This window comes from Cynocephalus volans, chromosome 13, assembly GCF_027409185.1.
Source record: "Cynocephalus volans isolate mCynVol1 chromosome 13, mCynVol1.pri, whole genome shotgun sequence".
NCBI lineage: Eukaryota > Metazoa > Chordata > Mammalia > Dermoptera > Cynocephalidae > Cynocephalus > Cynocephalus volans.
In genome coordinates, this window is record NC_084472.1 from 90829491 (window position 1) to 90841462 (window position 11972).

The following is an 11972-nucleotide window of genomic DNA, read 5'->3' on the forward strand; positions in this document are numbered from 1 at the left end:
ACAGAGTATATTGAGTTATTAAAAACGCCAGGAGATGCAGTTGAACAAGGCTACTGAAGCCATCTCGAGAAAGTGCTATAAATCATTTATATAAAATGCTCTTATAGTATTTATGGTTGATTTTATATAGTTTTGATAATGAAAGCATTAAGATCAATGACAAACAGTAAAGCCTTTATTAACATCTCTAGAAGCAAAGTAACAGAAAGAAAAATTAAATCTTTTACTCTATGAAACTAGTCAAAATCAGAAAAGAACAATAAAGTGCACATTTATCATCTCCTAACTATATGTGGGATTCGATTTCATTAAGGATTTAGAGCAGAGTATTGAAAAACACCCATTGGTATATTACTTTTTTTTCAAAATGAGAGGATTCAAATTAAAAATGAAATGATCACATATATTTAAGCTTTTCTCTCTCACAAAACTCCCCTACAATGATGATAAAGTTTTTGTTTAAAAAAATGTTGTAAAGCTACTTGACCATGCCAATTGTCAGCTCTTTTACCTGCCGGTAATCCTACACCGACTGGGCCAATTGTCGAGCTAAGGCTGGGTCTGGAGCTCCTAGACCCCTCAAGACCATTCACAGACTGGGTCACAAACCCTTCACATTCCAGGCTGGGTCCCCAGACCCTTCACATTCCAGGCTGGGTCACCAGACCGCTTCACGCAGGCCTATGAGCTAGGTAACCAGCCAAAAGGTCCTTGAAAGCCGTAGGTTGGAAAAAGCATGGCTGTGCTGATGGTGGCCGCCCCAGGCAGTAAACAGCCAAAGTGGCAGCCCATGAAGGCGCACTTACTCCACCCCCCCACACACAATGTTTACTGAACCACCCCCAACCAGCCCTGAGGTGAGGGGAGCCTGATTAAATTATTCTGTTTTCCCAACAAATGTAAACCTACAAGAATAAAGAAATGCGAAAATAGCAACCAAATTTAGAAAACTAGAAAGAAGGTGGATAGGTGGTAAGTGAAGGCAGAGAGCTGAACCCTAAACTAGCAATGAGGAGAGTCAAGAAGCAGCAACATTTACAACCCACCAACCCTAATAAGCTCTGCAACTGGTGGCATAATGGACCTCTGCAAGTGGAGATGAAGGTGGGACCAAAGCAGCAGGTAGTCTGACTGCCCATCCTTAACCCTAGCAGAACACTTGAAGGTTTATTCTCTGGAGAGACTAAAACAGAGGTCTCTGAACTGGCATGGTTGAGAATAAAGGAACCAAACTGAAAATATGGGCATTAAAGGGAAATGGATATGAGGATCCTGGGTCTTCTTTTCCCACTCAGCTCCTAGGAGGCAGGTAGTAAGACGTATACTCTAGAAAGGAGATTTGAAAAGTGTTTTATGGAGAATCTGACCATCCCCAAAGATAAGACTCCACAGCATTAACATAGGTTATTCTCTAAGAAATGACCCAGTCAGATCACTCAGCAGTTAAAGCCACATTAATAACCTCTACGTGTGAATATTTAGTCCCCACTCTTACAGATGAGGGGACTTCAAAAATTTCATGGAAAAATGGAATAAAAATACTAAAAATAAAAAACATAAACTTTATTTCTCAACAGAAGCTCCACCAAGTTCAAGATACTTTTGTAGGCGATGATACCAGCTATTTAGTTTATCCCTAAAGAACTGAGGGTCCTGGGAATTTAACAATGTCGGTTCAGTCTTTTTTACATTATTAACTGAAAAAAAAAAGGGGGGTGCCCTTTAAAGATTTTTTTCGGATTAGGAAACAAAAAGAAGGTAGAAGGAACAAATCATGACTGTAAGGCGGATGCCTAATGATTTCCCATTGAAACTCTCCCAAAATTGCCCTTGTTTCATGAGAAGCGTGATCAGGGGCATTCATGGTGGAGAAGGACTCTCTTGTAAAGATTTCCAAGGCATTTTTCTACTAAAGCTTCAGGTAACTTTCGCCAAACACTCATAATTAGCAGATGTTATTGTTCTTTGGCTCTCCAGAAAGTCCACAAGAAAAATGCCTGGAGCATCCCAAAACATTGTTGCCATGACCTTTGTTCTTGACCAGTCTGCTTTTGCTTTGACAGGCCCACTTCCACCTCTTGGTAGCCATGGCTTTCTGTCTTATCATACTGGTAAAACCATGTTTCATCTCCTATTAACAATTCTTCAGAGAAATGCCCGAGTTTCTTGATCCCACTGGTTTAAAATTTCCGTTGAAAGCTCAGCTCTTGCCTGCAACTGATCTAGGTGTCACAGTTTTGGCACCCATTGAGCAGTAGGCTTGCTCAGCTTTAATTATTCAGTCAGAATTGTGTAAGCTGAATCAGTTAAGGTGTCCATGGTGTTGGCTAATGGTGTTCTGCACTTAGTGGTCGGTCCTCTTTAATGAGGGCCCAAACAAGATTAATTTTTTTTTTTTCTTGCAAATTGACATAGGCAGTCTGCTGCTGCAGGCTTCATCTTCAGCATTGTCTGATCCCTTCTTAATAGGAGTTATCCATTTTTAAACTGCTGGTTTCTTTGGAGCATTGTTCTCATAAACTTTTTGTGAAGTATCAATGATTTCACCATTCTTCCACCCAAGTTTCACCATAACTTTGATGTTTGTTCTTGCTTTAATTTCAGCAGAATTCATGTTGCTCTGATAGGGGCTCTTTTCAAACTGATGTCTCATCCTTCTCAGTGCCTGAAACTATATCCTGTTCAAGCATGTTATAACATGTTAGTACAAGTTTGTTTGGGTGTAAAAAAATTTTGCAATCCATTATAGTTTCTTCATAATACACAACCTCCATGAACTTAAGGTTTTTTTTCTTTAATTATAAATATTTGTGGGGTACAGTGTGTTGTTTCAATACATGCATATATTGTCCAATGATTCCCTTAGGGTAGAAAGCACATTCATCACCTAAGTATTTATCTTTTCTTTGTGGTGATTATAGTTAAGATCCTCTTTTCTAGCTATTTAGAAATATACAATATAGTAATACTAGCTTTAGTAAGCCCAGAAGACCCTGTGTATAAGAACACGAGGTAAATATCTAATATCAAAGTAGAGAACAAAACGATTTTAAAAGAAACAGACTTTAAAAGAAACAGATTTTAAAATAACAGACAGATAAGCAAATATGGAAAAAATAAATTAGAAGAAACAATGGGTGTTCAGGAAGAAGAGCAGTTTAAATACTATCATTAATGCCCTTGTCAAAATAAGAGATATAGAGGCTGTTCTTACTTTTCATGGCTCCAATATTTATGAATTTCAGATACCAGCTACTCAGTTTAGTTTATAGCATCAGTCCCTCAGCAATACAGTTCAAATTTCAATTACCGTGTATATCAACTATGAGTAATTACATAGTATACACACTTTTCTGTTAGCTCTTCTGCCCATAGTCACTAAGTAATATAGGTGCACATCATGATCACCGACCAATTACATCACTTCTCTCAAAGTCTGTCAGTGATTGGTTACTACACATCTGCTAGTTCATGCACAGACAGCAAAGTGTGTAGTTGAGTTGCCTCCTTGTCTCCCTGGGATATACCTGTATGATGTTTTACAAGAATGGATAATGAAAAGAAGGAATTGGGCAAGAAAGATGAAAGTGCAGCAAAAGAATGGAAAATTTTGCAGGAAGTGAAGTTGTGTATGGTTAGAAGATTAAAAAATGGTGATAGTAAAAGAAAGATTTGAAGAGGCTTAGGTCTGCAAAAACTATATTGCAAAAAGTTCAATGATATGAAAAAACAAGGTACAACTGCTTCAACATCTTTTAGTTTAAATTGTGCTAGGAACAGAAAGCACTTATGGTTGGATTGAAGACTAATGAAAAAAATTAATTTGGCAAGTGTTCAGGTCAAAGTCTTGATGTCAGTTTCAACATGAAAAGGAAATGGTAATTACAAGAGAATGGAAGAAGAAACTTTTTATTGCCAGCAAAGTCTGGTTTCAAAAGTTCATGTGAATTGATTAGTGATAAGCTATCTTGTGACGTTGCTAGATCAGAAAAGAATACTGCTATGAAATATGCACCTAGATTCCAAGGATTGGCTAAGGCAAGTAGATACAATAATTGTCATATATTTTATGTGGATGAAAGTGTTTACAATGAAAAGGATGAAGATGTCTCAGAGGAAGTGACACTGGCAAAATAATTCATGTTGAAGACCTCTCAGAGGCATTTCATGACATTAAAAGAAAAAAGGATAAATGTTCGGAAACTGATCCAAACTTAGAAAAAAGTATGACAATTTACCAAGATGTACAAAAGATGCTTTTTTAGTATTGTAAGTTATAACACAAGAAGGCAGCAAGCTCTTTCTGAAGAAGGAAATCACCTAAATATTCATTGCTTTTAATGTTTTAAATTACAGTGTACTAAATAAAAGTTAGTTTTATTATTTTTTGTTTGCTTATGCATTTACAACTGTGATAGTTGATAGTGTGATATTATGGTTAATATTGGTTTCCATCAATGGTTCCTGGCTTGTAACTCCCATACCCTTGTTCTTTTGTTATAATGTTGGGTCCCTTTAGGCCTCAGAAGTAGGCCTCAGAAAACAAAGTCTTTCCCTCTGATCTTTTCCTGCCCTCATTTTACCTGCTCCTTTTTCTTCCTGAGGCAGGAAATTTTCCAACTTACCTTATCTAACCTACCTTATCTTAAGACCCCCCATTCCAGAAGGGGCCCTGCCCCATGCCCGAGAGGAAGGAATGCTGGAAGAAAGACCAAGAAGAACCTGAACAAACAGGCCTTGCTGAGTTTCCCCACTGAGTCTACTAGTGTGAGATCATACCCTTTTTGTCCAATCACATTTCTACATGTTTGTCTGTCGTGCTTTCATAATGAAGCTTCCATAAAAAACTCAAGAGCCCAGAGCTTCTAGACAGCTGAACTCATCCGTGTGCGGGGAGGGTGGTGTGCCCCAACTCCAAGAGAACAAAAGCTCCTCTGCTCGGGACCCTTCTAGACCTCAGCCTAAGTATCTCTTCATCTAGCTATTTATTTGTATTATTTAAAATAGCTTTATAATCTTTACAATAAACTGGTAAATATAAGTGTGTCCCTAAGTTCTGTGAGCACTCTAGCAAATTAGTCCAGCCTGGAGGGAAAAGGGGGTGATAGGAACCCAGATATATAGCTGGTTTGTCAGAAGTTTCAGGGACCTGTACTTGCAACTGGCATCTGAAGTGGGGGCAGTCTTGGGGACTGAGCCTTTAAATTGTGGGATCTGATGCTGTCTCCAGGTAGATAGGGTCAGAATAGATTTGAATTGGAGGACGCCCAGTTGGGGTCCACTACAGAACTGATTGCTTGCTTAGTGTGTGGGGAGAAAGCCCCCACATATCTGGTGTCAGAGAGTGTTGTGAAAGTATACTGGGAGAAACCAAGTGTGTTTTTTTCCACTGAGATAGTATGAGAGTTTTTAATGTTATGAAAAAAATTGTTAAAACTCACAAAACGATCATTTTCCCCATTGATTATTAAGATTGCATGGTTTCAGCTTACATGGTTATTTTTACAATCTTGCCTTACCAAGAAAAGTGAAGACTGACTGTATAATACCTATGCAATAAGAAAAAGTAGCTATAAAAAAAAGAAATTTGTGGAACATAAAAAGCTCTTGGAAAACCTAATAGAAGGATTGGAAGATATAGTTGAGAAAATATCCTAAGAAGTTGAGTAAAAGGGCAAAAAAAGAAAAATTATGAGAATAAAAATAAGAAGAGTATACATATAGTCTAGTAATGAAACATTTTAATAACAGGAGTTCTAGCAGAAGAGAATTAAGGAAACCATCAAAAAATAATTCAAGAAAAGTTCTAATGAGTTTCCAGAATGGAAGTATAATATTAAGGCACATGATTGGTTCATGGTTGTGGAATTTTAGAAAAACGGGGATGAAGAAGATTCTGTAAACTTTTAGAAAGAAAACCATGAATTTCATGTGAAGAATCAAGAATTAGGATATTATTCTTCTCACTAGTAATATAGAGGATAGAAGACAATGAGAAAATGTCTTAAAAATTCTGAGAGAATTAGTATTTTATATCCAGCCAAATTATCTCTTAAAGTTCAGACATCATAGAATAAGACATCTTTATGTTCGATATAAAAGTTCTTTAAAATTTTCATCTCCAGAAACCATTCTCAGAAGTCTATGGGAGGATGTGCCCCCATCACAAGGAGAGAATAAAACAAAAAAGAGAAGACACAGAATCCAGAAAACCAAAATAAAATGTCATGGAGAACCCATTCCCCTAGAGTGGTATTAGAGTAAGATTTCAAAATAAAGACTATGTTGCAGACCTAGGGAGCTATAAGTCAAGATTGGAGCAGGTAAGAATGCTCCAAAGAGATAGCTTTAGGAAGATAAAATTGATAGAATGCATAATACATTTAATAGTTTGAGAGATGATTTATACAACTGGGGAGTGCTCTAGTTTGTATTAATTGTAAGTACATAAACAACTGAGTAACAAAAAAGATAATTTTATTGAATAGAAAAAGAAAAGTAATCATAGTACACTTCATTGTTCAGACTTGAGGAGTTTTTACATAGCCATAGTAATAAAAACAATGAATATCAATATAAGTAAAAATACAATATTAGAAGGATAGCTGACTGCAAGTGCAGGTGTTTGGTGGTACAGGGTGCGTAGATGAAAGAGAAATAAATCCTTATCTTCCAAAGGGAGAAGTCAATATGCAATGCTTAAAACTGAAACTTCAAGAGGTGTAAATATAAACATGTTATTTAGAGATAAGAAAATAAATACTGGAAGAACTAACTTTAAAACTTTAATGTGATTGCCTGTGATGAACAGGAAAAGGCAAAGGTTGCTGTTTCAGTAATTGCTGAATTTGACTGTACATGTGCATACATAACTTTAAAAATAAAAATTATAATGGAATATTAAACTTGAATTAGATTTGTAAATACAGTTATCCCTCATTATTCATGCAGATTGGTTCCAGGACCCCCGAAGATACCCAAATCCACCATGTAAAATGGCTATTTGCATATAACCTACACACATCCTCCCATATAAATCTTCTATAGATTACTTACTTAATGAATTAATAATTTCTATATTATTAATACAATGTAAATGCTATGTAAATAGTTGTTATACAGGATTATATAGGGAATAGTGACTATAAAAAAATCTGTACATATTCAGTACAGATGCAACTTTTTTTTCAAATATTTTTGATCCTTGGTTGATTGAATCCATGGATGCGAAACCCACAGATACAGGGCAATTGTATTTACAAACTGATAATAAGTGGAAAAATGCAAGATTTGTAACTGTGACAAAAGAGACCTATTTGTATTTTAAAAAAAGAAAGAAGTATTTATACCTTTTAGAAAGATGCACAAGATATTGATATTCATTGATATTGGTTGACTCTGAGGAGCAAAATTGAAGGGTTTAGGGTGGGGAAAGGAACACTTTTTTTTTCCTCTACAGTTTTCTACCCTGTTAAAAATTTTAACCACACAAATTCTTAATAAAATTAAATAATTTTTAAATGATAAAATGTCTAATCCAAGAGAAAAAAATACACTTTTGTCAGTTAAGTGCTTGGACTAATACAATAATCTTGCTAATTTGATCTTCATATTGAATTTGTTTTCTAATTTAAAAAATAATAAGACATTGAAAGCAATGAAAATTAGAGTAATATGCCAATATAAATAAGCATGTATACTGTTACATGTATAATGTCACAAACAATGTATTTCAATGACATATAAAAAACATCCTGCAGAATTCCTTGCATGGCCATGTTTGAGTATTGCATTTGTAAGAAAATTCTCAAAAAGCCTTCTTAGCACTTACTATTTGCAGAACTGTTGGAGGAGGGGATGTAATCTGGCTGTTGTTCTGTGGAGGCGGAGGAAGAGGTAAGGAATTCAGAGACAGATGGTAGTGAGATGGTAAACAGCCTCTCACCAAATCATCAACAAAGTTGCTACATTTATTTAATACTTGCTGGAAACTGAATTTTAATAGAGGCATGAGAAGTTAGTACTCATTGGAGGAAGGTCCTTGTCACTATTATGGGAAGGGCTGAATCAGGTTATATTGGTATAAAATCTTGGAGTCAGAGGAAAGAAGCTACAGGAACTTAGAAAAATCAAATGGAATGCTTTTTGATGGTCACAGGTGGATTTGAAGTGATGACCTTGGGCTGCCCAGTTACTTCTGGGTTGTGCATAGAAGTGATGGACATGGTATAATTTGGGCATCCTGAAACTTTAATTCGAAAGCTTGTTTCACCATTTACCAAATGGGTAACTTACCCATTACCATGGGTAAGTCATATAAGTGTTCGGAATCTCAACTTTCTCGACTCACCTACCACACTACCAACACTATGATGTCAAATGCCTGTAACCCTAAAAAATTTTAGTGCTAAGCAAATCTAGAGAAAATCTTATTATGATATAGTAGACCTCCTTACAAAACGCTATATAATTTCCTCATTTTTCCTCATTCCTATATAATTTCTCAAATTGTAGTTATCTCATGTATTTCTTTTTTATATTTCATGTAAATGTGATAATTTGTTCTGTAATGTCTTTTTTTGTAGGGTACTTTGTTTAATATTGCAAATTATAGAAGTTAATAAAAGGCCCTAGTATCTGAACATTTTTAATACTCATTTCCAGCTCAGTTCTCAAGATCATCTCTGGCTTCAATGGTCAAAAATTTGAATTCTCCCTTGAACCCTTCCCTGAATATAATATATTCACTACGTTTCACTTTCAGACTCACCAATTTCAGTCACGTTCTTGTTAGAGGCACTTCAGAGAAAATAACAGATCTGAAAATCAATGCTAGAACATTTAAACACCACTGAAGTGATTAAAAAATAATAATAAAATAAAATAGCATTGACGATATACAAATATGTTCAGCATATTTTCTCTAAAATATTTATAATTATTTTAAAATAAATACTCATTTATGAAATTAAGAAGCCTGTAAAATAAAATCTTTACTGCTTTAGTAGCACAAGCATTTTGTGAAATGATAAATGTTATAAATTTTACTTCTCAGTGACTTTAAAACAAATAAAAGTTAATAAAATAATTTAAAACACTCATTTGATATCTATTGAGAAATTTTGAGAAGATTAAGGATAATTGATTCAATTGTACAGATCTGCAAGGATTTGGTAGCCACAAAAAATACCTTGTAAATCAAACTTCAGGTTAGGAAAAAAAATAAGCATTCCTTTAGCATGTACCTTTAACTTCAGAATATAATCTCCAAGATGAATTTATTATAAAAATAGTTTTTCACAGCTGATATTTCTGTAAAATCATTTATCCATTTATTTATTTATCAGACGTGAGATACTTTACATTGGTACCCATATTAATGTGGAACTGTGGATTTCGAAGTATAAAAAATGAAACTAGAAGGAGTAACTATTAGGAAGAAGAGATGCATTCATCCTATAACACAATTCATTCTGTCCATCCTATACCCTCCGGTTATAGGACATACTCTGAGATACCGGAGGGTTGTCCCTTTAAATTTACCTCTTCCTGTGCCTCTATACAAGCAGATATTCTTCATAAATCTAATTAGCTTTAATTTGGGTTTGCCAGGAGTGATTAAAGATTTTTCCTTACACCTTTGCTTTTAGAAAGTAATTGAATAACTTATGTTATATTGAAATGAAATAGCTAACTTAAAATGGCAGACTGCCTATTTAATTGAATTTGTACATTTCTAACAGAAGCTTGATTATAAAGTGAAGAAATCTCTAAAGTTTTGAAATATAAACATTAGCTTCCAGTTTCAATTCCAAGAACAGGGATACAAAATACACTTCTGAGAATTAACCAGTGGCATAAAAAAAATCATCCTTCTTCCACACACATTCTCGCTGTGTACAGTAGTTTCCTTCTTTTGAGTCTGCCACTGCTTTGTCTGTTCACTTCAAAGCCATATTCAGAAGCAAATCTCAAACACAATGCAGTGGGCTGGTGTCAGCCTACCAGAGCTGAAATGTTTTGTTTTAGAATTGGCTTAACGGCTAACTTTATTGGTCTAGATTGGCCAATCTTGGTCTACTCCATTCATTTATTTTCATGAAAATAGAGACTTCTGTTGCTGATTCATATAAAAGCATCCATTAGATCAGAGTTCAGATAAAATAGTTATTATTCTGATAAACTGCTCTATTTGCATTAGCTCTTCTGGGCAATAGGCAGAGGAAATAAATACTTGTATGTCTGTAAGTAATTCTAGTGGAGAACAGAGGTCTCTACTTTAAACATGTTTTAAGTGTTGCTTTAATCCCTGATAAACATAAATCACCCATCAACTAAACTTCCTATTGTCTCTGTGTCCTTCAGACACATTTAAAACATAGCTACCTCTTGTTGATACTTGGCCCCGGCTGAAATAAAAGATGAAGAAACTAAGGAAGAAATTGAACTGAATGCATTGTATTCAAAACACCTTCCTCTTACTGTGGCTAAAGGATAAGAGATTAGAGAGAAGTTATCATTGCAAGTGGCTTAAGGCAAAGTCATGCAGCCAAGAAAGAAATAAGGAAAATTCAGTAGTGTGTACATTCTGGAAAGAAGCTGGTTAAGACAAAATCTAGCAAAATTGTTACTGAGGATCACTACTTCCTTATTACCTATAGGTCCCTTTTATTATTTTCCTAGATGGACTGCAAGATTTGAAGATACTGATGAAAATTTATCTCCATTTGTCTTTAATAAATCAAATATGAATATAACTCTAACTCACAAATAAAGCATAAATCATCATGAGATAACTGGAGACAACTTGCTTAGCTATAACTTTAGAATTTGGGGTTAGCTTTTGCTTTGTTGAAACAAAACACTTGTCTGTTAGGAAATTTTAAGGAGGCGTTTATTAGATTTGAAAACTGGGAAAGACTACCTGTCAAGATGGGGGAAAGCCTGCCCACCTGAGGTTAAAAGAAGAGGTTTGGGGATTCAGGAATAAGAATGTGAAACAGAGGACATGGTGGCCTAACCATCTTCAAGCATTCGTAGGGAGCGTTCACGAGATTTGCATTTCGAAGAAAACTGAAGATTCAGCAAAATTACAAGAAAGTGTTATGGAAGGAGAAAAAGCCTCAAACGTCACATGAATCCCAGTTCACAGATCGATATCCAGATCATCTGAAACATATCTACTTACCTGAAGAGGAAAGACTCAGGAAACCACTAAGACTCAGGAAACAACTGACCAGGCTTTGCCTGAAGATCACTGTAGCATTGACCAGCTTCAGCCAGAAGAGCAGGTTAGCAGAACAGTAAACTCCTTTACTGTTCCAAAGAAAAATGAAAAGAAAACATCAAATCTAAAAGCACAAGAAGAACATGAACAGGTACAAGCTAAGTGTGCTGCTAAGAAACAAGAATTTGAGAGAAGAAAACAAGAAAGGGAAAAAGCTCAAAGACACTACAAAAAGAGGAAAATGGAAGTGTTCAAAATATTAAGCAAAAAAACTAAAAAGGGCCAACCAAATGAATTTACAAATGAAGTATTTTCTTCAAAAAACACAAGAGAAAATTAAATTAGACATTTTGTCCTTAAGGGTTAAAATATGTGCTGACTGTCTCTGTTGGGATCTTTTGCATATATACTGGGTGCCTGCTAACATTGAACTAATTTTGTCAACATAAACTGGATTGTTAAACCACACTAAATATAAAATGTCCATATATTTTTGTTCTTATAAAATAAAACTTTCTATATATGCTCTAATATAACTTGTTTCTTATATTTTTTGCCTCTGAGGGAAGATTGGCCTAAAGAACTGGAAGAACCTTCTATTTGGAAGCCAGGCTCAAGCATGAAATATTTTAGTATAATATGAAATTTCAATGATATAAAATATTTTGAAAATAGGAAAAAAAAAAAAAAAAGGAAGAGGTTTTTATAGTAAAAGTACAGGAAAGTATAGGCAGTAAAGAAGATT

The 11972-nt window shown here is 34.9% G+C and overlaps 1 pseudogene; it reads left to right on the forward strand.

Annotated features, from left to right (window-relative positions):
- Window positions 1-1008: 1008 nt before the first annotated feature.
- Window positions 1009-11676, forward strand: LOC134361720 (thyroid transcription factor 1-associated protein 26-like; annotated as a pseudogene).
- Window positions 11677-11972: the final 296 nt, after the last annotated feature.